Here is a 24,614-nt window from a genome sequence, read left to right on the forward strand (position 1 = left end):
GCTGGTCCTTTGAGTTGAAAATCTTCATTCTCATCCACTCCTATTATCCGTAGGTTTGGTCTTCTCATTGTGTCCTGGATTTCCTGGATGTTTTGAGTTAGGATCTTTTTGCATTTTCCATTTTCTTTGATTGTTGTGCCGATGTTCTCTATGGAATCTTCTGCACCTGAGATTCTCTCTTCCAACTCTTGTATTCTGTTGCTGATGCTCAAATCTATGGTTCCAGATTTCTTTCCTAGGGTTTCTATCTCCAGTGTTGCCTCACTTTGGGTTTTCTTTATTGTGTCTACTTCCCTTCTTAGGTCTAGTATGGTTTTGTTCATTTCTATCACCTGTTTCGATGTGTTTTCCTGTTTTTCTATAAGGACTTCTACCTGTTTGGTTGTGTTTTCCTGTTTTTCTTTAAGGACTTGTAACTCTTTAGCAGTGTTCTCCTGTATTTCTTTAAGTGAGTTATTAAATTCCTTCTTTATGTCCTCTACCATCATCATGAGAAATGCTTTTAAATCCAGGTCTACCTTTTCAGGTGTGTTAGGATGTCCTGGACTGGGAGAAGTGGGAGTGCTGGGTTCTGATGATGGTGAGTGGTCTTGGTTCCTGTTAGTAGGATTCTTAAGTTTACCTTTTGCCATCTGGCAATCTCCAGAGTTAGTTGTTATAGTTGTCTTTGTTTAGAGATTGTTCCTCTGTTGCTTTTGTTACCCTCTATCAGCAGACGTGGGAGACTAGCTCTCTCCTCTGAGTTTCAGTGGTCAGAGCAGTCTCTGCAGGCAAGCTCTCCTCTTTCAGGGTAGGTGCACAGTTATCTGGTGTTTGGACCTCCTCCTGGCTGAAGATGAAGGCCCAAAACAGGATCTTTCCCAGAAGCTGTGTTGCTTTGGCCAGGAAGGTGGTCGGTTGTCTGGAGCCGAAGATGGCACCGCCTCAGAAGCTCTCTGGCTCTCGCCTTTCCCAGAAACGGCTGGCCTCTGTATTCCACACCATCACCCGTGCAGCCTGCCCTCTGCGGAGTCCTGGAGCCAAGGAGACTCCCGCTGCCAGGGCCTGAGGCACAAACCTCTCGGGCTGGCGGATCCCTGTGCACTCACCAGGAAGGTGGCCGGTTGCCTGGAGCTGAAGATGGCACCGCCTCAGAAGCTCTCTCGTGTGTGTTTTCTTTTTTTTTTTTTTTTTTTTTTTTCATTTTTTATTAGGTATTTAGCTCATTTACATTTCCAATGCTATACCAAAAGTCCCCCTTACCCACCCACCCCCACTCCCCTACCCACCCACTCCCCCCCTTAGGGATTACTTTGGTAAGATGGCCCTTTTTACTATATTAATTTTTTTGATCCATGAGCATGGGAAATCCTTGCATCTTCTGCCTTTTTCTATTTCTTTCTTCAAAAACTTGAAGATTTTTACCATACAACTTTTTCATTTATTTGCTTAGTACTATCTCACGATATTTTCTATCGTGTGAGGCTATTGTAAAAGGTGTTGTTTTTCTGATTTTTTTTTCAGTTTGTTGGTCATTTATATAAAAGAAGGCTACTGATTTTTGAAGTTAATTTTGAATATAGCTACTTTGCTCAGTTTACTAGGTATGAGACTTCTCTGGTGGAAATTTAAAGGTCACTTATGTATACTGTTATATTTTATGCAAATAAATATTTTTTGACTTCTTTTCCAATTGGTATCCTCCTCAACTTCTTCAGTTTCTTAGTAATTAAGAGAATTAAGAAAGAGGGATATTAGCATTACTTGTTCTTTGAAGGTCTGATGGAAGTTTGTGCTTAAAATGGTCTGGCCCTTATTGTTGGGAGAATTTATGATTGCTTTTATTTTGCTAGGGGATATAGGTGTGATTAAATTGCTTATCTGATTAACTTTGGTAAATGGCATCGATCTTTTAGATTTTCCAGTTTGATGGAGTGCAAGTTTTTAAATTGTGTCCTTATGATTCTCTGATTTTCCTAGTGTCTCTTGTTATGTCTACCTCTTCATTTTTGATTTTACTAATTTGCATATTGTCTCCAGACAGAATTCATCCTTCTGCTGCATATAAGAAATTCACCTCAACATCAAAGAGAAGTTATCTCACAGTAAAAGGTAGGAAAAAGATACTCCAAACAAATAAACCTAAGAACCAAGCTAATAGCTAACAAAAACAAGAAAATAAAAACAAAAACATAAAAACCTTTCAAAATTGTGGAAACAACAAATCTCTACTGAATGAAAAATAGGTCAAGACAAGAATAAAGAAAGAAATTAAAGACTTTTTTAGAATTCAATAAAAGATCACATCATACAGACACTTATTGGACACAATGAAAGATGGTCTAATAGAAAAGGTCATAGTAATTACGGCCTACATAAATAAAACATGTAAACAAACATAGACTGGAGTGAACTAATACTAGCAATTTAAGACAAAACTGGAAAGCTCTAGAAAGAAAAGAAATCATAGTCAAGAATTCTGTCTGTTTACACATTCATTCTGTTAGTTTGTGTCTTTTAACTGGTGAATTGAGGCCTGGATATTGAGTGATATCAGTGATCAAAGATTTATAATTCTTGTTATTTTTGTTGTTGGTGTTGTTGTTGTATGTATTTCTCTTCTTTTGAGTTTGCTGGTGTAACATTATATATTTCATGTGTTTTCTTGGGTATAGTTAAGTTATTAAGTTGGAGTTTTTCTTCTATTACAATATGAAGCCCTTGGTTTTTAGATAGATATTGATTAAGTTTGACTTTACTCATAGAATATCTTATTTTCTCCATCCATGGTGATTGAAGGTTTTGCTGGGTATAAAATTCTATGCTGGTATCTGTGGTCTCTTAGGGTCTGCAGCATATCAATCTAGGGCCTATCCCATGGCTTTCACAGTCTCCACTGCGAAGTCATATATATTTCTGAAAACTCTGCCTATATATGTTACATGGCCTTTTCTCTTTGCAGTTTTGAATATTCATTTTTTCATCGTTATGTCTACTGTTTTGATTATTATGTGGCAAAAATATCTTTTTTTCTAGTCTATTTTGTGTTCTGTAAGCTTCTTGTACCTTTCAATAATCTCTTACCTTAGGTTAGGAAATTTTTCTCTTATAATTTTGTTGAAAATGGAAGAATTAAAGAAACTGAAGGAGATAGCAACTCTATAGGAAGATCAGCAGTGTTAAAAACACCTGGCACCTCCCAGAAACTGAGCCACCTACCAAAATGCATACAAGGACTAGTCTGAGGCCCCCCAGCACATATGTAGCAGATGGCTGCCTTGTCTGGTCTCAGTAGAAGAGGATGTGCCTAATGTTGTAGGGACTTGATTCCTCAGGTTAGGGAATACAGGGGGCGGGGCACCCTGTCAGAGGCAAAGGAAGGGGGCAATGAGGGGAAGAACTCTGGCAAGGAGGGGCTGGGGACATCATTTGGAATATAAATAATTAACTAACAAAAAATATGAAAAAACTTTCTGGCCCTTTGAGGTAGTAGTCTCTTCTTTCCTCTTTCCTATTATTGCAAAACTTGGTCTTTTCTTAGTATCTCAAATTTCCTGAATATTTCATGTGGGAAATATTTTAGATTTCGTATTTTCTTTGACTGATGTACCCATGCTTTCTATTATATCTTCAATGCCTGAGATTCTTTCTTCTATCTCTTGTATTTTCTTGCTGAAGCTTGCCTCTGCAGTTTCTGTTTGAATTGCCAAAAATTTCATTTCACCAGCATTCCCTTGGTTTTTATAATCAATTCTATTTCTATGTTCATGCCTTAAACAGTTTTACTAATTTTCTTGTACTTTGTGGTGTGTGTGTGTGTATGTGTGTATGTGTGGTTTTCTCTCTCTCTCTCTTTCCCTCCCCCTTCCTTCCTTCCCCCTTTTGTTCCTTCCTTCTTCCCTTTTTCCCTTCTTCCCTTCTTCCCTTCTTCCCTCCCTCCCTCCCTCCCTCCCTCCCTCCCTCCCTCCCTCCCTCCCTTCCTTCCTTCCTTCCTCCCTCCCTCCCTCTCTCCTTTCTTTCTTTCTTTCTTTCTTTCTTTCTTTCTTTCTTTCTTTCTTTCTGTTTTAGCTCCAGAGCTAGGGGTGAGACAAGATAGGGAGGAGGGATTGGATCTGGAGGAGCAGACGAGAGGTGTGGATCTGCTGTCAGCCAACTTGTTGCTCTTGCTAGGGCTGTTGTTAGGGTTGGAGGCTAGGGTAAATCAAGTACAGGGAGTAGGGAAGATTAGAAGAGGAAGATCTGTGAGATCTATAGAAGGTGGGAACAGAGGAGTAGGGAAACTTGTCACGGTGTTCAGCTGTAGACCTGGAGATGAGACTGGGAGATTGGATCTGAAGGAACAGAGAATAGTGATCATATTAATCTAGCTTAATCTTTCATAGTTTTTGTATAGATTTTTTTCTATGCATTTGAACATAGATGTTTGAGCATTTGAATATATTTTGTGTAACCCTAATATGTTCTTTGCATCTAACATTATGGTCTAACCTTTTTATATGAGTCATTAGTCTAATTCCAAAATCTCTGTATAGTTTGATTTTACTTATACTTTTAAGCTTTTAGATTTCCTCTTTTATTTTTACTACAATTTCTTTAGGTCTGTTCTATTTTTCCTGGCATAATTTCTTTCCACTTAGCAATCTGTCACAGGCATATAACCAACTATTTTCAATTCAAACATGTTAAGAAGACTGTTAGAAAATGTCAAGGGATATAAAGTACACTATGTTAAGTTGTAGTGTTCTGTGGCACTAATTTTTGGAGTGATTTCTTGTGGACTCCAGAGCTCGCTCACTAGCTCTTCCTTGTAGTAATTACAATGGGAAAAACAAAACAAAACAAAACAAAAAACATTGGTACACTTTTTTTTTATTATTGTTTTGGTGCTTTGGTTTTCCGGTTTTTTGTTTGTTTTTCGAGACAGGGTTTCTCTGTATAGCCCTGGCTGTTCTGGAACTCACTTTGTAGACCAGGCTGGCCTCGAACCCAGAAATCCGCCTGCCTCTACCTCCCGAGTGCTGGGACTAAAGGCGTGCTCCACGACACCCAGCAGTTCCTTACACTTTTAGAGTACCTATTTTCTCATATAAAATGTCTGACTTTTAAAGTCTTTTTGTAGATGACACTTTTACGAAAATTAAACAAAACAACATAAGATGCCTTCTAAAATGTGTACACTCAGGAGGTTCAGGCTAATGTCAGGAACCCCTCCTTCTTTTGGCCTTTCCCTTTTTTAATAATGTTGTATAAATAAGGTTTTTCTTGTTGTTTCTTTTTGAAACAGGGTCTTGTTATGTAGCCCAGAGTAGTGTGACACTCTCATCCTTCTGCTTCAGTATCCTTAGTGTTCAGATTACAGGTGTGCATGATACCCTGCTCTGAAGTGGTCTCAAACATAGCTGTACCTTAAGTCTTTGTGAAGCATCTAGAACACAACAATAGTTTGGTTTCTGGTTAAGTAGTTAATACTAGTTGTATGCATGAGTTTAAATCTGGTCCAGAGTAGCAATCTGCATCTTTCCTCTGGTTGATAGTAGCATTCCCATGAGCCTGATGCTGCTTTAGGTGAAACCAGGCTCTTACGTTGTAAACTCACTTTTCCCTTCCTTCCGTCTTCCCTCCCTCCCTTTTCACCTTCCCTCCCACTATTATGTCTCTCTGTCTCTTTCTTCCTTTTCTAGGGAATTGAACTTGAGACCTCAAGCTCCCTAGATAATCACCTACCACTGAGCTTTGTGGTCAGGTCCTCCTTTTATTAGTTTAAAAAATTAGCATACAAACTAATGTATTTCTGCAACACTATGGCATATTCATGCTTACACTTTTTTTTTGGCGATGCTCCTCCCTCTCTCCACACTCCCATGACTCTGCTTCCCTCCTGCATGTCTTCTGCCTCCACCAAACCCAAGTTGTCCTTTTTCCCTTCATGCCACATGCTTTCTTTATTCCTTCCTTTGTTTTATCTTCCCTAGTTCTCCCTAAGACCTGAAAATTACTTTGCTAAGCAACATATTTCAGATACAGAAAAACAAATTCTCCATGTCTTATTTCATATGTCTATCCAAGATTTCAATTTTGCATGTGCATATGTGTAATGATGTATCTGTATGTTTCTTCACTTTTGATACACTTTATTCTCCATAACTATGTTCTTGAAATGTTCTTTTGCTATATTCTGTTCATCAGGTAATTAGGATTTTTAGGACAACTAGCAAAGAATTATTAAATATGTACTGGATGTCATGTTGATAGCATTAGTGGCTGAACTTTTGTACTTACTTAAAATTCATATAGTGAAATACAAATAATTCTTAGGATGATGGGTTTTGGGCTTAGGGGTTGTTATTAGATTAGGTGAGGCCCTAACTGCTACTTTTAAAAGATGTATTTAGTGCCACTGTGCAGATAGACCAACCCTTTCTTTGCTTCAAATAGATATCTGACTGAAAACCAGCACACATGCTCTCCACAGCATCAAATCTTGCATCACCTTGGCCTCTCACTCTCTGGAACAGTGAGAGATAAATGTCTGCTGTCTAGGATAACTAGTCATAGTGTTTTGTTGTAGAAATTCAAAGTGAATAAGAGAATAAAATGAGACTCTAAAGCCATTCATGAATATAATGCCTCTTATTCTCACAAGAGAAATGGTTCTGGTCCCTTCCTTATCACATATAAAAAGATTTTGCTGAAATAAGATGGGGAGTCAGTGGTCCGGGGAGGTCTCTTTCTGTTAAGAACCCCAAATTAAAGAAAAAAGATTTTTTCTTTTCATCTGTCATAAGCATGTCTTTTATGATATAGGATACATTTTAAGGGGAGAAAGCCATAGCTTAATGATGCCAATTTCATTGTGAGTAGAACAAGAGAATATCATGTACTTATATTTCAAAAGAAGGGCCATGTTTTCCAACCTGTTTTTGAAAGTTAGAGGTGACTTAAAATTATATTCTTTTAACAAGACCAGCATGCTTCAGTTGTATATCATATGAAGTTTATAGTTCCCAGTTAGAATGTGTGAGTGTAATAAGGGTAGTTGAAGAAAGAGAGGTGCAAATTCTGTTGAGTTACTCAGATTGAATAAAGTGAAATGGAGCCACGGGGAGAGAGGCAGAGGATTGTGCAGAGGAAATACTTGAGCTATGCTTAGACTCTGCTCACTTCATTTCTTCCCTCTGCTGTCAAATCCCGTATCTTTATCTTTTCTGTGGGGATAATGATGGCATCCTTTGTGCTAGTCATGATTCTTCTAGCCTCATTAAATTGTGAAGATAAAATTACTTTTGTGGTATGTCACCCTGTTGTGATTTTTACAGAGGTAATGTATTGTTATTATTAATAAATTCTAATATCTCATATTTACCAGGAGATAAATTGCGGTTAAAATGCCTACACTTTTGAGCCCCCAAAATTCAGACAGAGACAGAAGAATTATGAATCCAAGGCTATCTTGACCTACATGTGAGGCCACAGCCAACTTGAGATACTCTGCTTCAACATATCAGCCACAAATAGAAGTTCAAATGAACCATTTTCCAATTTTTGTAAAATTTTGTCTCAACCTATCTATCCTACCTCAACACTAGGGCAGGATAAGACATAATACATAATTTACTATTTATGAAAACAATACAAAGAGTGGAGAAGAGAGTGAAGGAAAGACCATCCAGAGACTGCCCCACCTGGGGATCCATCTCACATGCAGACAGCAAACCCAGACACTATTGTTGATACCAAGAAGTGCTTGCTGACAGGAGCCTGATACATCTGTCTCCTGAGAAGTTCTGCCAGATTCTGACAAATACAGAGGCAAATGCTCACACCCAACCATCAGATTGAGCACAGGGACCCCAATGGAAGAGTTAGGGGAAGGACTGAAAGAGCTTAAGGGGCCTTATCTGGCATCAATGGAAGGGGAGGCCCTTGGTCCTGTGAAGGCTTGATGCCCCAGTGTAGAGAAATGCTCCAGTGGTGAGGCAGGGGTGGGTAGGTGAGTACAGGAACACCCTCACAGAAGCAGGGTAAGGGGGGATGGGGGGCTTGCAGAGGGGAAACCCAGAAAGGGAATAACATTTGAAATGAAAACAAATAAAATATATAATAAAAATAAGATAAAAAAACGGTAATAGAAGCAGCTAGTTTGGGGAGAAATTTATTCATAACCTCAGAAAATATGTTAGGCATTTCAATGTTTATGCCTGTCCTCTTTAAGTGCAGACTCTCTCAGAAGATTACAGAATACTTTGAATTACTAAGTTCATTTATGCAACTTATTTTATCAACCTCATTTTTAATTCCACTACATAGAACTACATGGAGAAAGAAATGAAGGAAAAATATAGGTAAGGAGGGTGTTGCATGTCTAGAGAAGGAAGAAAGACTGGGCTCATTTGTTACACAAGTTAGCCATGTACACAATAAATATTTTGATTGGTATATTGCTCGGACTTCTTTTAAAGGTCTCAAGAAGAAGATCAAATGAAAATCAACGTTTTAAACTTCCCATGCAACTGTACCACTGTCATTGCTGAGTCTAGTATTTGCACAAATTGGCCACCTAAACACACTATTTTCATTTATAGCTGAAATATTTTGAGCTAATTATTTTATAATGAAATTAAGTATGTGGGAAAATTATAAAGAGAGGACAGAAGAGAGTCTCAGACACTCATTACTCAGCTCCTTCTCATGTTTACATCTTATATAGTCACAGAATGTTAAAGAGGTCATCATTGGAACAGGACAGTAACTAAACTCTAGATGTACTTGGGATTTCAGCAAGCTCTGTGGCAGCATCCTCTCATGGTTTCAATGTTAAATACAGAACATCAGTTGATAGTTCGTTTTGCCTTATCTAGTTTGTGATTGTTTTCAACCTTCACTTTGCCTTAGTTACCTTTTGTTTGCTGTCATGTAATACCCTGACAAAGGCAACTTTACAGTAAGGGTTTATCCTGACTCACAGATTGTATATAGTCTGTTCTGGTGGGAAATTCCTAGTGGGAGGAATTGGTTACATTACTACTACAAATAAGAAGCACTCAATTATGATTGCTGGTACTCAGCTAGCTTTCTTCTTTTTATAATGTCCAGGGAATGGTGCATCCTATTTTAATGGTTTGTCTGTTTCAATTAATTTATTTCAGATATTCCTTACATAGCTCCTTAAAGTTATGTCCTAAGTGGTTTATTATAGGTGATTTGAGATATCAAAGATGATAATCAATATTATCACCCATGTAACCATGTGTGTTTATTTCCTATTGATGTTTTTAACAAGTAAGCACAGACTTAAGAACTCACAGTAATGTACATGGATTATATTACAATTCTAGAGCCCAAAAATCATTGGACTAATGTCAACATGTCTTCTAAGTATATTGTACTCTTTCTTTCTTTTTTCATCCAAACTTCCAATGTTTCTGGTAAAATTCTCAAAAACTTGTGGTAGTAAACTTCTGACTTGTGGGGATGTAGGCAAAGGATGTGTGTTATCTTCAGCTATAAAGCTTATGGTAATTATTATGACATTATTAGATCAAAATTATTGCAGTTGGATTTGGTAATGGGAAGTCATTAGTAATAGTCTTAAATACTGTTTTAGAAATTGACAAAAAATAGGATCTTTGGGAAGGGATGTGAGGAAAGCAAGGTGAGTTGGATAGAATACATATAAGCCAAAGTAAGGTCTTCATCCTTTCTCATCAGATCTTGGCCTTGGCTCATGATAGGCAAGGAAGATTTCTCCCAACTCCCATACATTTTGTGATAGATTCCTGTCTTCATTTCTTCCCTGGCTTTGAATCAGAGTTGCCTTCTTTGGTTTCTTGCTTCCTAGACAGTTCTCTGTTGTATGACATTATTTCTTTCTTCATTGCACTCTGTGTATGGTCACCTGGTAGTACCCTGATCAGCTGAAATGAGAATTAAAACTTTTGATTGAATTAATCATTATAGAGAAGAATCTTGTGATTAAAGTGACTAGAAGGTTAAACCCTCTCACCATCTGAAGCTTCATTCTCTCTGCTGGTTAAGTGCAGCTCAGTAATTAGGTTTCTATTCAAACATTTGGTAATATAAACAGCAAGATTGATCTATAGAACAAATACTTAACAGATTAGAGCATAAACATATAAAGCCCTATTTACTTGCATGAAATTTCTTTATAGGAAAATATTTGCAGATCATTATCTTAAGTATCAAATGTAAATTTCCAAGTAAGTCCTACATTACAGTTTTGCAAGGAAAGGGAAAGACATATTTACAAAATAAAAAATAGAGTTATTTAAATTTCAGGGAAAAGCATGCCAAAATAAGCTATAAGCATTTGAGAGCTTACACATACCTGCATTGGGAGATTAACGACACACATGAACATGGGTACAGGAACTTCAACCAACTAGAGCCAACAAAATGCAAAATGTACCCAAGAAAATAGAAATGATAATTGAAATTCATCTTTGAAACCGGTTTACTTTCATTATTCACCACCTCTTCCTGTCAATTCTGCTACTACTTCTCAGCAATCTGTCTCTTCATTAATGAGAATTTCCTAGGGATTTTGAAACCACACTGCTCCACTAGTTTTCCTGTGCATTTCCATGTACTGGTTCCTATATGCTTTGTTTTTTTCATTATCTGATAGGCACTGGGTTTTGCTTAGAGTAGTCAAAATCATCTTACATAACTGGCCTTTCATCTGGCAACTCCACCCATCTGAAACAATGTGGGGCAAGGAAAAAAAATAAAAAAACAAGAACACAGTTATAATGCCAGGCCCTGTCAACTAAACCTAACTCTTTGCAGAGTCCCTCAGATGTTCTCTCTGTTTGCTTCCTTTGACACAACCTATTTCCCAGTGTATCCTGAGGGTATCAGTGATGTGAAAAAAAAAAAGAAAGAAAGAAATCTATTTAAAATCCCTCCCATTTTTTGAAACATATCACTTCTAAGTAATGCATAACATACTTTTCAATTCACTTTCAATTAGTAACTCATGGTTTTAAATATATTTTAATAGTTAGATATTCTTGTTAAACACTTAAGAGCTTACTAAAGAAAATCTTTTTGCCTCTACAAGTATAGAAAAGAAATCTGGATGATTTGCCACAGTCAGCCCAGTGAGCTTTGAAGTCTGAGACATGGGCTCAAGTCATTCCCTGTCATTGGCGGGCTGGGTAATTCACTCAGTTTCTTCACGAGGAAAGAACATATAGAGCACTCTCTAAATGTGAGGCATACAGAAATCAAATTGTTACAGTTTCAAAATATGCTTTTTTGTTTTTCCAATGTCTGAAATCCAAGTTAGATAAATCTTAGCATTGTGATAGGAATAAAAAACCGTTCATGGGAAACAACATAGACATTATCTAGTTCAACTCTCACCCAGTATGGAAATTCAAATATTCTGATGGCCATTTACTATCGGCAGGGGAGTTAAGGTAAAGGAGTTCCATTTCATAAGTCTGCCTTTGCTTTTTTGGCAGGGCTCTGCAGGCTTCTGCTGCATCTACTTTCCCTCACCTAGCTTTTAAGAAAGTGAATAAAAACACACCCACATCCTGAGTGCATCTCATGTTCTTAGGGATACACTCTATACCCTGTGTTCAACGTTGTTAATCTGTAGGAGAACCCTGAAGAATTGATATTATCAGATTTTTTTCAGTGACAAAAATGGAAGCATAAAAGGTCAAAGATCTTTTTCAGAGGTCGCAGAGTAAATAGATTTAAATGTGATAAAAAAAACTTTTAGCAGCAAAAGCTGTTCTCAATGTTTAAAATCACGATAGATTTCTATAAGCTCTCTCTTTCCCATAGCCAGCAATTCCTTACATAATATGAGGAATGCATCATATGAGGAGTGTGTTTCTTAGCTGTCAGTGTTTTTTGAAAATAAATGCTGCTCTTAAGCTTGGCACATATGGACGAGTGCTTCTCTATGATAGATATTCTGATTTGAGGTACAGCCTGTCATTTATTTTCTGCATCTGTATCACAATGTTGACTAATGTTCAATCCAAGATCAACTAAGGCCTCTAATCTGTTGCCTCTCTCCTTAGAGATCTCTCCCACCTGCTCTCTCCCATCTTGGGTTCACATAGAGTATTTGTGCATTCACTACTTCATGTTTTTAATCATAACATGTCTGTTAGTTTCATTTATTGGCATGCATTCTGCTTTGTCAGAATCATTTTGCATCTTAATCCTATCCTATAGCATGTTAGTTCTGCCTTTCAATTCACTGTTATTTCTAAATTTGATAACCATGATTTCTGAGCCAGAAATCTTCCATCCAGCCTGTTGATAAATATTGAACAGGAAAGGGCAAAGATACAATCTAAGCAGCCCAGTACAAGAGACATTTTAGTTAATGACACATCATCTAAATGAGTAATGGGCCAGCGATAAGAAAGAATACAGTTTTGTTTGCATAATATATAATAGCTCCAAAGCTATATTTTAATCATATAATACATTATGGTGAGCTAATCCAGTATGACTGGGTAGACAGAGAAATTAGATTGCAGGTAGTGTTGTGAATGTCTGCTGTGTTCTGGGATCTTAAGGGCTCTGTAAAGATTCCATCTTCTCCAGTCTCTCTTCTTTCAGGTCACTGCCACAGTGAGTCTGAGGAACTTTATGTTTGTGATTTAAACAATATAAAACTTGGTCTACATTAACTTTGTTTCTAATATGGAACATATCACACATTTGTGTTTCATTCCTGCAGAAGTACCATGCCAACTTTCTCTGCATTGTTTAATTTTAGCATACTTGCTGCTAGCACTTTTGTGTATGTTTACAATGTTAACCTTTATGTTTTTTTTTTTTCATGAAGGCATTTATTATCATGCTGTGGGTGTGCTTAGTATCTTGTTTGTTGGCTGCTCCTGCTAGCTATAGAAGGTGGGTTTTTATTTTCTGAATTCTTCTCTTGAAATTATTTTCTATATTCTTTTACATTTTTTATTATTTTTGTGTGTGTGGATGTCTATGTGCTCTTGAGTGCAGGTTCCTGCAGAGACCAGAGATCTGGAACACCTCTGCACCTCAAGTTACAGGTGGATGTCTGCTGCCTGACTTGGGTCAGGGGTGTTCAACTCAGGTTCTCTGGAAGAGCACTCTTTCAATCACTGAACCATCTCTCTAGTCCAGCTTTTCCTCTTTTGTATTTTGTAGTAGCCAGAACACATAGTATATAGTATGTATATATATATATATATATATATATATATATATATATATATATATATACTCAACATCTAAAAATTATTGGGGATCTTTAAGGTTTATGGATCTGCCAAATTTGTATAAGTGTGTTTGAAGTTTTAAAGAAGCTTGATAAATTCAACCCAACAATGGCAGTGAATATGTGAACCCAACGAATGTTAGCTGTTTGCCACTGTTCTTTACTTTTTCTGGGCCAGAATAAAAGGAGTCCCTATATGCTCCCCAAGGTTCCTGGCACCTGATGCTTGTGGCCCAGGCTTAAAGATTTGCTCCAGTGTATATTCTGTTCTAGTTTTATTTTGATGAACATTCTAGTCTGTAGCTTGTCTTTTGAAGGAGCACATTACTTGGGATAGAATACCCAGCTTTCAAGTGTCTGCCTTTGGTTCCCTTATGACCCATATGGATCCTCTGTGGCTTCGCTTCTTTGGTGGCTACTGCAGCTCATCCACTCAGGCTGCAATGCACTCCTTGCATATGGCTTCACTGCAGAGTTCAGCTCTGATCTTCTCATCTCACGGTTGTCTAAGGAACTGCTAAAGATGATGGGGGTAGGGGTGGGGCAGCCCAGGAAGAATCTGACACAAAAGAGCCAACAGCTAAGCATCTAGGTGATATTTCTATATTCCTGAAATGGTTTATGCACCTTTTCCAATGGGATTAGATGTAAAGCACAGACCATACAAAAATAGCCCTTACCCCCATTTTATGCCAGAGAAAGAGAAGTGACCTAATTACTGTTTTCAACTACTTGACGGATTGTGTCCATCTGTTTTTCTGCTCAGCTGGGAACAGCACTACAGGAAATGGGCTTAATCTGTAGCCTGAGCCTTGTAGTTTATACATAAAGGAGAATTTCCTGACAGTGACTAGTGGATTACAGAATTTGTTTCTTATGGGATTTAGAATTCCATCTGGTTAGAGTATGATGAAGGCTTTGACAGTTTTCTCTGAAGAAGGCAGATATAGGACCATATGTAGGTTAAATTGCTCTAACGAAAAGATTTAAATTTTATTCATGTGTATGTGTGCACCCATTTATGTGGATGAATGACATGTGTATAGACATTTCCAAGGAGCCCAGACAAGGGTGCCAAATCCTCTGGACCTGCAGTTATGAGTTCTGGGAACCAGACTCTGTAAGAACGGGAAACACTTTTAACTACTAAGCCATCTTTCTAGCTCCTAAATGCCCTTTTAATTATTCTCATTTGTAGGAATTCATGATGTCATGATTTTTTTTTTGAGAATAAAGAACTACAGAGAATTCATACTTTCCTAATATTCATTTCTAAAATAACATTTTGTTAATTTCTTGAGAATCTCTTATTTTCATACTCATCCCAAGCTCCTCTCATATTTACACCCTTCACCCTCACCTCCCAGTTAACCTACTATGAGTTTACTCTCCTGTTTTTGCCATAGAGTTCAGTTTGTGTTACTCAATTTCTCTTGAAAGTGGGCCTCCCTTGAAGTGTTTTTGACCTACTAGGGGTCACATCATTAAAGAAAGCTGACTTTCCCTTTCTGTGCATCAATCAAATGTCAATAGCTCCTGATTTAAAGGTGAGATTTGTGTCCACCTCCCCCACTTTGTGCTGAAATACTGTCTGACTTGAGCTTGCACAAGTCTTGTGTGTGTGCTGGCTTAATCACTGTGAGTTTATATGGACAATGGCCTTGTTATGTCCAGAAAATTCTGTATACTTGAGTTTATCCTCCACCTCGAGCTCTACTAATCCTTCTGCCTCCTCATCTGGGGAGTTCCCCGAGCATCGAGGAAGAGATGCTTAGATAGGGTGTTCAGGCTTACCCTATTTTAGCCTGAACACCCCACAGTCTCTTGTTCTCTGCTTGTTGACCAGTTGAGAGCAACACCTCAAAAAGAGATAATCCATTCCAGATACTGTTTTTCTTTGAATTGCTAGCAGGAGATATCCAGTTGGACTGTTATCCCCCATTGTAGAGCAGCTGCATTAAACTCTTTTCATGTATGCATGTGTACATATTTTGAGAAGATTCTATAGTAATGTTCCCATATTGTGGTTTCAAAAGGCCTTTGTGTTAGTTGGCCCTCCCCATATTCCCTACTGCAGTTTGCCTTCCTTCCCTCCATCCCATTTTGTCCCTTTCTGTCTATATACAACTTTCTATCTGCATACCACTGTGTTTTTCCTCATCCTTTGAATCTCTCCACACCATATCCTCTTACTAATTTCCTAAAGTATTCCAATTGCAACACATATATTGGAATATTCCAAGATAACCTCCACAAATGAGAGAAAATATGTGATGCTTCATTCTGGGTGTCTTAGTCAGGGTTTCTATTCCTGCACAAACATCATGACCAAGAAGCAAGATGGGGAGGAAAAGGTTTATTCATCTTAAAACTCCACATCACTCATCATCACCAAAGGAAGTCAGGTCTGGAACTCAAGCAGGTCAGGAAGCAGGTGCTGATGCAGAGGCCATGGAGGGATGTTACTTACTGGCTTGCTCAGCTTGCTTTCTTATAGAACCCAAGACTACCAGCCCAGAGATGATGCCACCCACAAGGGGCCCTCCCCTCTTAATCACTAATTGAGAAAATGCCCCACAGCTGGATTTCATGGAGTCACTTCCCCAACTGAAGCTCCTTTCTCTGTGATAACTCCAGCCTGAGTCAAGTTGACACAAAACCAGCCAGTACAATTGACCCCTTGTCAACTTGACACACAAGCACATCACTAAAAACCCTTATATTCTTATTCATCCTTAAGATCTAAATAACTTAAAACGTCCCACAGTCTTTACATATTAAAAGTTCAATCCCCTTAAAATATCCAATATCTTTTAAAATTCAGTCTTTTAAAAATCCAGTCTCTTTTTTTTAATTAGGTATTTTCTCATTTACATTTCAAATGCTATTCCAAAAGTCCCCCATACCCCCCCTTCCCCCACCCCAGCTCCCCTACCCATCCACTCCCACTTCTTGGCCCTGGCGTTCTCCTGTACTGAGGCATATAAAGTTTGCAAGACCAAGGCGTCTCTTCCCAATCATGGCTGACTAGGCCATCTTTTGCTACATATGCAGCTAGAGACACGAGCTCCAGGGGTACTGGTTAGTTCATATTGTTGTTCCACCTATAGGGCTGCAGACCCCTTTAGCTGCTTGGGTACTTTCTCTAGCTCCTCCATTGGGTAACTGTGGGCTCCACTAAAATACTTTTTTCCTTCAAGAGGGAAAAATATCAGGACACAGTCACAATCAAAAGCAAAATCAAACTCCAACTGTGCAATGTCTGGGATCTACTCACAATCTTCTGGATTCCTCCAAGGACTTGGGTCACTCCTCCAGCTCTGCCCTTTATAGCACACACCTTGTCTTCTAGGCTCCAGCTACCTGTACCCCACTGCTGCTACTGTTCTTGGTAGTCATCTCATGCTATTGGCATCTCCAAAATATTGCCATCTTCCACTGTAACTAGGCTTCACCAATAGCCTCTCATAGGTTCTCTTCATGGTGACAAGTCTCAACTCCTTTGCATGACCACTTCAGTCCTGGGCCATCAATTGCAACTGAGGCTGTACCTTCACCAAAGGCCTTTCATGGCCTCTCACAGTGTTAAGCCTCAGCTGCTCTTCCGGATCCCTTCATGCCTTCAAAACCAGTACCACCTGGATGACTCTTACACATTACCAAGTCCAGTCACAGCACAAGGTACAACCTTGGCTATTTCTGGAACACAGCCTCTTTGTTCTCTGAGAAAACACTTTCAAGAAGATGCCACCTCAATGATGCTGATCTTTTCTTAATCTCCACAAATTTCCTAGCTCCAGGTAACCAGCATCAATAGTCCTAGTAATGCAAAGGTTTCACTTTAGTAGTTCTGGTATCTTGTTAATCACAGCTGATTCTTCAGCCTCAGCTAACCAAAACCACAGAATCTTCACAGTCAAAATAACAACGGCCCTGATAAGAGTCTTTAATCTTCCCTCTAAAATTTCACAAACCAGGCCTCCATCTTCTGCACTGTTCTCAACATTATCTTCCAAGCTCCTACACAACATCCCACAGAGTTCTTAATACCAATAGGATCTTCTAGCCCAAAGTTCCAAAGTCATTCCACAGTCCTCCCCAAAACATGGTCAAATTGTCACAGGCATACCCCACTATGCTGGTACCAATTCATCTTAGTCAGGGTTTCTATTCCTGTACAAACAACATGACCAAGAAGCAAGTTGGGGTGGGGGAGGGTTTATTCAGCTTATACTTCCATACTGCTGTTTATCACCAAAGGAAGTCGGGACTGGAACTCAAGCAGGTCAGGAAGCAGGAGCTCATGCAGAGGCCATGGAGGGATGTTACTTACTGGCTTGCTTTCCCTGCGTTGCTCAGCTTGCTTTCTTTTAGAACCCAAGACTATCAGCCCAGAGATGGTACCACCCACAAGGGCACTCCCCCCTTGATCACTAATTGAGCAAATACCCCACAGCTGGATCTCATGGAGTCACTTCCCCAACTGAACTCTTTTCTCTGTGGTAACTCCAGCCTGAGTCAAGTTGACACACAAAACCAGCCAGTATTCTGGGCCTGAAATTCCTCACTCAGAAGGACTGTTTTCAGCTCCAGCCCTTTACCTGTAAATTTCATTTTTGTAAACAGCTGAACAACATTTCTTGTGAAGATTTATCACATTTTCACCATCCATTAATCATTTGGTGACCTGTTTCCATTTCCTGTCCATTTCAAAACAATGAACATGAAAGAGCAAATACCTTTGTAGTAAGATATATGTCCTTTGGGTATGCCCAAGAGTAGTAGAACATAACATTGTATTTAAATGGAGGAACACATTTAAAGTAATCTAAAACCGAATGCTATGATATTTCTAGAGTGTAGGAGAACAGATCTCTTAAAAATATCATTTACATTTATGTATTTATTTTATTGTGTGGCAGCTGGAACCATATATGTAGTAATCTGTTCACTCTGATCTTAAATGTTGTGGAACTGAAATGAGTACAATGTATTTTATTAACATTGGAATAGTCAGGAATTTTTAATTTTGAAATTATTTAAGTTGTTTATCAAGTTTTGGTTTATTTTAGGCCTTAGAGGACTGTGACATGAGTTGAATTTTTTTCTTTTGCAGGCGCATTAATTTTAGCACATTCTATGCTTTTACATTATTCTTTATGGAAAGAAAGGTGGCTATTGATAGTTCTAATGAATGTACATCTTTACAACTTAAAATTTCAGAGATGGTAAGCCTTATTTATAAAATCTGTGACAGTCAGCTAAAGGAGCCCTAGAAAGAAATTTATTTCCAAGGATAAAGTAATGAGGGGCAAATGGCTAGTCATGAACTAAACAGTCACCCTAGGAAATTGGATAAAGAACAGTAATAAAAGAAGGTGAGAAGGGATGCAACAAAAATGTAATGGAATAGGAACCAACCACATGCCTCTCCTTTGAACAGATTAGAAATTTGTAACACAAATGACAGACATGTAGACATCTTTGCTCCTACAAACTTAGGGTTTAAAGGACTTCTCAAGTTTACCTCATGTTGTCTGCATAAGAATCACAATTTTCAGTTGTCTTAGAGATTCTGACTCACTTATGAATGTTGAAATTGTGAACCAAATCTTCCTATATTAACAAGATAAAAATATATATTATATAAAATAAACACATAAACATACCACACAGACTAGTTATATATAGCTTCCTCAAAGCAGAAATCCTTTATCACTACCCCAAGTAAGGGTCGATGTTTAATGGGCCCAAAACTCAATCAAATTTATTGTGTAAAACATTCATTGGAAGGGACTTTTTTCATTGACTTAAGCATTTAAAATATTTTTATCTTTTAAAATTATAATTACATCATTTTCTCTTCCCCTTTCCTCCTTATAAGCTCTTCATTGTATCTTTCTTGAGATCTATCAAATCCAAGAACTCGTTTTCTTTCATTGATATATCTTTATATTTAATACATATAATATACATGTATATAAATATGCTTATATATTTATATAAAATATGCATATATTTATAAATGCATGAATGAACCCTGTTACATCTGTTCCTTGTGTCTATGTTTTTAAGGATAATATTGGTATTGGATAACTAGCTGCTGTGTTCATCCCTGAACAGGGCTCTTTCTTCCACTCTTAGTGTTTCTTCTTTTTCGGTAGTACTCTGTATAAAGTGGAGGCCCATGTTAACATGTTTATTGACATCATCCTTGTTCAGTCCATGTTTTCAAAGGCTTCATGGATGCGGCTTCTGAAATTTCTAGGAGACATAGTCTCACAGAAAAGTCTTCTGTCCTATGGCTCTTACAATTTTTCTGGCCCCCTCTGCTATGGTCCCTGAGCTTTAGGTGTAGGAGTTGTTTTGTAGATGTAGTCACTGGGACTAGGGTTCTCAACTCTGTACTTTTATTGGTTATTGTTTCCTGAAATGGTCTTTGTTACAAAGAGAAGTTTCTTTGAGCAGTAGGGAGGACTAATTTAATCTGTGGGTATGAAGACAAATGTTTAGAATACAGTTAGTGATTATGCTTGTTAATTTATTCTCTAAAATTCATAAATTTCACTAGTCCTGGATAACTGGATACATTGCATTTATTCTTTAACATATGAACATGAAAAGAAATAAGAATGTGTGATGTGGTTTGAAATATGATCGTACTAAAAATTTTCTGGACTCCCAAGGTGATGAGGTGAAATGCCCTTTGGGGGAAGAGCTTTGTAGTTCTTCTGTTACTTGGAATGAAGGGATCTAAGATGTGTCCCACACCAAGCTTCCATTCTCAGAGAATAATAGTTGAGAATACTGGGAGGTCCTGTGTGGTTTTATTGGACCAGTCTAATTTTAGACTGTATTAAACACTGGTCTCCTTTATAATTCTAAGGTAAAGTGAATAAAAAGGAAACTGGAAAAATATTAGATGGCCATTGCTTTTTTTTTGCACTTTTGGGAAGCAATTAAGTGACCTGGTTAATTTTTGAACTTAAAACTAAACAAGGACTCCTGCTCCTCTGAGAACATTCTAAATTCTCAGCTGTAAGAAGCTATGTGTTCTGGTCTTTAGGTAAAACATGATCTGTTTGCCAAAGAAATAAATAATTGACTTTACATTTTATTAGCATTTAAAAATCTTCAATAGCTCTTAGTACATTAGCATATTAACAACTAATGGTTTCAGTCCCTGACAGCAGGGATGGGTTGATGAAGAATCTTAGTTCATGGCAGTGGGGCATATGACAGACTGTTCACATGGTGGGAGATTAGGGAGCAGGGCAAGCAGGACCTGCTACTAATGACTAATGACTTCTCCCATGCACAACCCCTTTTCTAATGCTTTCATACCTTCCTTCTTGGGTATGGGGATGCAAAGCATGAGTCTGCAGGACACAGCCCAGATTCAACCCATAATAAACTGAATAATTTTGAACATATTTTCTGGTAGGTATTTCACAGGGCATAAAAAAACAGCAAGAAACTATTATAAAATTGCATTTTCTAGTTAAAAAGTTAATAGAAATTTAATTTTCTTAAACCTCCCTGATGTTGAGCATGAGGAAGATGATTTAACATTTCAAATATTTGAGGGACATATCATTTATGGACATATTTCTAGAATGTGTTAGAAGACAAACTGGAACACACAGACACACAGACACACAGACACACAGACACACACACACACACACACACACACACACACACACACACACAACATATACATATTTGACATATTGTCCAGGAATGAAGTGGAGCAGTGCAGACTGAGCGGCACACAGACCTTTGCCTTTAGCCTATGTGAGAACTGGACAATCTAAGAAGCAGCTATAGAAGTTTTGAGAAAAGAACCATTAACCTTGGACTGTGCAAGGGAGGAGAGTATAAGTTCATGCAAGATTGCTACTGTATAATTAATAACATGATTCATAAGCAATCAACAAAGTTAATATAATTAAAAACAAGGTCAGAAACTTAATATACTTCTAGGAGGTATTCCCTCATCCTTCCAGGAAAGATATGAAAACAGTGAAAAAAATATGTCCCCCAAGTATATGTAAGCTTGACTAGAGGAACATGGGCAGTGTGAAAATAGTTGTGTTGGGTTGGGGATTTTCCTTTAAAGTTGTCCTTTGAAGATGAAAACAGGAAACACCCAGTGAATTTATTTACAAGTTATTCTGGTAGTTGTGGAAGGAGGGTTAGGTTAGGGTTTGATAAAGTTCTTCCTTTTACATAAAAATAAAGAAAATTTTATAGAGCTCCCCCGGTCAACATGCTTCTTGGTCAAATTGATATTTAACTTTAATTTCAGCATTCAGGGACAGTATGCCAGTGCAAAATTAGATTAATACTTTTATTTCAAAATTACTCAGTTACAGAAAGAAGAAAGGACTTTTATTTTTCATCTCTAAGGAAGTCTTTCAATGATAAATTTTTTGAAGAAAAAAGTCATATTATTTTGCTTTGCATCATTTATAATGATTTCCTCACAATTATGTTCCTTTTCCTCAACATATAAATAAATTGATTTTGTATACTATTTAAGTTAGCATGAACTGTGCAGAAGGCTCTGAAATGAATTATTTTTATTTCATCCCCTCCAGCTTCATGATGTAGTAAGAGTTTCAGAGTCTAAACTCAGCAAGGAGTGCTTTCCCTTAAGTTGGTAGAAACTGGTAAATTATTTACATGAGCCCAATGAAGCCCTGTAGCTGTGCTAAGAGCTATTTTGTGGAAGCAAGACTTCATAAGGTCTGGTAAATCTATTTCTACAATATACATTTTTTTCCAAAAATCAACACACACTAAGAAGATATAATTGTGTGAACTTAGGGAATTCTAGTGCTATCATTCAACAACATCTCTCCTAAAAACTGTAGAGGATGCTTCATAGGACAAAGGAGTCTATGAATCTGCACTTGAAAAAATTAACTGGAATTATTTACATCAATCTGTGCTCAGTCTAGCAACACATGCAATAGCTATAATTTTCATTTCTGCCATAATGTTCTATTTTTGTACACATTATATAAAGTGTAAAATTATTAAGCTATACATCTTCTGCTTTCTCTGCTCCTCTTTTTGGTGGTTATGACCTCTCATGGTTAAATAGCAATTAGGGATTAAGAAAGGTGATAGAATTAATGTGGGCAGGCTTTATTCTCCATTTGGTTTTAGCACAAATCAAAGAAGATGAATGTCTAGACATTAGAAAGCAATTAAAACCCACTGCCTCCAGCTGGGGATGTCTCTCTGTGGTGGTAGTGTGTCTGCTTCACATGTGCATTGCTGTGTTCAGTCCCTAGCATGAAGAACAAAGCAGTTGTCTATTATGCTAATGTTTGTCCTTTGAACCTTCTTATGCATTGCCAAGAGACCTTAAACTTTTGTCTTCCACACTTTCCATCTTAACACAATTTCTTCCCAAATTCTTACTGTAAAAATATTTGTTTAATTTAATTTTTTAGAACGTATTCACTTTTCATCCTGCTCACTGCCCCCCTCCCACAATCCTCCCATCCCCCTTTCCCATTATTCTCTTAAAGGGTACCCAACAGTAGATGGATCTTGGAGACTCTTATGGGAGAATAGAAGGAAGGGTGCTGCACCAAAGGAGATAGGAAGTCCAACAGAGTCAACTAACCTTGACCTTTGGGGCTCTCAGAGATTGTACCACCAACCAAAGAACATATTCGTGCTGGACCTAGGCCTCCCTGCACATATGTAACACATGTGCCACTTGGTCGTCATGAGGTTCCTGAACGACTAAAATTGTTTTTAGTTAGTACTCCATGTTGGCTTAAACTTGTTTTTGGTAGAAGTTTTTGGGTTGTTCTGAAGGAGCGTAGAGTTAAGGAATTGAGGAAATGATTAACAATATTCACCGTGTTTCTACCACCATTTGCAGTACTCTCTTGTTTGGGGGTGACCTTGTCTCTCTGAATCCAGTGTCTTTCTGGTCATTAATATTTTGTGGTTTGAAGAGTTATCCATTCTTTTCTGAGCCTTTATTTGATTTTTCCATAGTAAGCATAAGTTAGGTGTAAAACTTTATAACCCATTTGTATCCTCTCAGCTCCTACTTTTTTATAGATAACCTCTATACTCCTTCAGTGTATACTTTAGTACAGACTCTATTTGAACATTTTATGAGCCAAGCTACTCTTGAGCTCCCGATTCTCAGCCTCTGGAGTTTTAGAATTACATGTGGATGCCACCAACCTCTTTTTGCTGTTAAAAATCATTAAAAAAATGATCGATACCAATTCTATGTAATGATAAGTTCAATTTTAGGGAATTCTAGGAAATACATATAGTAGATCTTTGGTGGTTACTTATTGAATTTGGTTAATTTTAATTATTTCTTTAAATACTCTTTCCAGATAGTATATCAGTCCTCAGTCTCTGACATCACACAGATATGCACTGTGATATACACCAGAAACAAACATAATGAATAAATATAAGTTTTTAGAAAATAATAATTGTAAATGATATTTGTCCTTAGAGATAATAAGGTCAGATTAATTTTTCAATGAGCAATAGCTATCCAAAGAAAAGCTCATGATATACCTTCAAGGTCTTTCTTTTCTCAGCCTCCGTGCAACTTAGACAGTCTGGTATACCTCATAACTCTCTTCATCTCTCATCATCTAGAAAGCTGGAAAACCTATATCTTATGATTAAGACCTTGTGGACGGCCTTCCATGGACAGTATTTCCATTCTCTTTTGACTGCCTATTCTAACTCAATGACAGTGGCTAAGTCTACTTAGGGCTCAGGTGTAGCATTTCAATGGCCAGAATATTTCTGTAATGAGTTCAGATAAGGATTGCACAGAATAATGGACACTCTTAATAAAGAGAATTTTAGTTTTTCCCTTATAAAACTGGTACAGAAATAATTATTCTGAGTCTTTCCCTCGAGTAGTTTGTTTTAAAATAACCCTTTAAATTTAGTTGATGAACAATGCTCTTGTCAGGTTGAAGTTTCTGACTTATTTGCAGTTTAAGGTAGGAAACATCTATCTGAAGTCACACATTTTAAACAACAGCTGTAGCTATGATAAAAGCAATGTAGTCCTATGATTTGAATGTTTACTGGAAATTTGCTTTATGTGAATTTTGACCTTGTTACTAAATCTGGCTTCACAATAGAGCAACAATTATGTGATTTCACCTTTGGAACAAACATGAGTAACATTATTTTTATGAGCATAAATTTGTATTGTATTAATTTTCCATACAGGCATTCATAACATGTGAAGGTTGAATAGTCCCTGACGTCAAAGGAATTGCAATTACAATGCTCTACAGAAGAGAAAACTTGAACACTCTTATTCACATGTTTTATGACTCAAAATGTTTTCGATAATGCAGTGAATGAA

The 24,614-nt window shown here is 37.5% G+C and overlaps 1 long non-coding RNA gene across 1 annotated transcript in view; it reads left to right on the forward strand.

Moving 5' to 3' along the window:
- Positions 1–2,019: 2,019 nt before the first annotated feature.
- The window catches only part of Gm39638, a 36,215-nt gene continuing 13,620 nt past the window's right edge, over positions 2,020–24,614 (forward strand). Inside the window, exon 1 of the long non-coding RNA XR_865414.3 lies at positions 2,020–2,091. This is a non-coding gene — a long non-coding RNA (predicted gene, 39638). The remainder of the gene's footprint in view (positions 2,092–24,614) is intronic.

Source organism: Mus musculus, chromosome 1 (genome assembly GCF_000001635.26).
Source record: "Mus musculus strain C57BL/6J chromosome 1, GRCm38.p6 C57BL/6J".
NCBI classification, from domain to species: Eukaryota; Metazoa; Chordata; class Mammalia; order Rodentia; family Muridae; genus Mus; species Mus musculus.